Raw genomic sequence first — 2,122 nt, 5'->3', positions numbered from 1 at the left:
TGGTTATTAACGAACGTACCTTCACGCATCTTGAAAGTATACAATCGTTGCTTCATATTAAGCCGATTCGTCATGGATTTAGTCATACAAATACTCTCGAGTTTAAGCCACACTGCAACAGCAGGTTCTTCATTCGTGACTTTTCTTAACACCTCATCAGATAAAGTTAAGAGAAAGGCATTATATGCTTTTTCCATAAAATCATCTTTCTCACTATCAAATAAATTTGAGGGGAGATGTTCTTTTCCCTCTAGTGTCTTCAACAGTCATTGTTGCACTAGCCATTCGTGCATCTTAACACGCCACAGACTGAAATTGTTTCTTCTATTAAACTTTTCAATCTTATACTTGGTCGATAAATTTGCCATAATAAGATTCAGATTGACTTAAGACCTTAAGGCTCTAATATTAGTTTCTTGTGAAAATTATTGCAGAATTATCTCTAAAAGGTCGCCTAAAATCTTACCCAATCAATAGAATAAAAAAGAAAGAAATCAAGCACACCCACAAGAACACAAGAATTTACCTGGTTCGGTCTTTTAATGGCCTACATCCACGGGCACAACAATAGAGAAAGATTCACTAAGACAAAAATCAAGAGATTACAAGAACTATCTCAAACTCACAACCCTTATCCCACTTATACTCAATTCACTCTCTCTAAATCTAGGTGATGTATATTCTTTAACCCCATAAGATCTTTTTATAGGGCCAAGTATAATAATCTTATCCTAATATAATCAAGATATGTTATACAAGTCAAACTAGATTTAAAGACCATCTCAATATGGTATACTAGGTTAATTAGAATTAAATTATCCTAATTAAACTACAATTCAACACTATCCTAACATTTACTATTTCTTTCTTCCACCATTGTCGACAGCTCCTTCTACCATTGTCGCCAACACCACAGGTTCTTTCCTTCTTTCTTTTTTTCTTCCTTTTTTTTTCTTTCTTTCATTATCTTTTTTGTTATCAAAACCATGTCTCTCTCTCTCTCTCTCTCCTATTATAGCAACTACGAATGGCCTATCATCGACGTCACTCTCTCTTTCTTCTGCTCATTATCTTTTATTATTTTGTTCCCTTGTTGAACCTTTGTATCTCTTTTCTTGTTTTCAACCCCAAATTGAGACCAAATCATACTCCCATTTCCACTTATTTCATGGTTTTGATTTTAGCTTGATTTATAATATGTGTGTGTACACTAGTTGATTTTGGCTTGATCTCACACTAACAGGAGGAATCATTACTCACGCAATGCTTTCTTAAATGCAAGGACAATATGCCAAAGCCTAGTTAGCTTGGTCAAGCTCCTCGTGTTGGTGCTAAAAATCCTACTCATGTTTTTTTTTTCTTTTTATTTTTTGAATATAATATAAGACAACATTAATCAAGCATAGATATATAATGCAAAGTTACAAATCAGAGAGAGAGATTTCCTTATTTTTGGGTTCTGTACCAGTAGACATTTTAATCCAACATAATAAGCTTCAAAAGAATGACAGTAGGCATGCACTGACTTGAAAAAGAAGAGCTAGTCAAAAAAGAAAAGCTATCCAAATCAAGCTGAGAAAACTCGATTGTCCATATTACCTATATTTCTTGGCTTTTGAACTTTAAAGCACAGTGGACCTTTGTTGTCTTGCATGATAAATGTTAAAGTGGTGGACATTAATCAATCCTGTCGTGACGTGCAGGTCCGGGAACCCGACCGCTAGACGTGAAGGTGAAAACTCACTAAAAAAAATTAAACTAGGAGTCGCCACCAATCTTTTTTTTTTCTAGGTGCGATTGGCCACCTATTGACTCGATTCTAATCGATGCAAACTTAAATTAATTTTAAGCCCACCGAAAAGAACCTTAAACCGGTCTACAATTTTCTAGATATAGGTTCGGGAGTACGGTTACGCCCGGGGAAGGATTAGCACCCCTTGGACGCCCGTTCCATGAACGGTACCATTTTTAGATTATCCTATTGGGCTTTTATTTTTTAATTTCACTCGATTTCCTTAATTATTATTTTTATTTTATCTCCTATTTAACCTAAAATGGAATGCAAATGGGTGGCGAGATGAAATGCATGGCGTGAGATAAAAATGCCAGACAAATGACCTTT

Source organism: Theobroma cacao, chromosome 9 (genome assembly GCF_000208745.1).
Source record: "Theobroma cacao cultivar B97-61/B2 chromosome 9, Criollo_cocoa_genome_V2, whole genome shotgun sequence".
In the NCBI taxonomy this organism is placed as follows: domain Eukaryota; kingdom Viridiplantae; phylum Streptophyta; class Magnoliopsida; order Malvales; family Malvaceae; genus Theobroma; species Theobroma cacao.
This window is presented reverse-complemented; position numbering follows the sequence as displayed.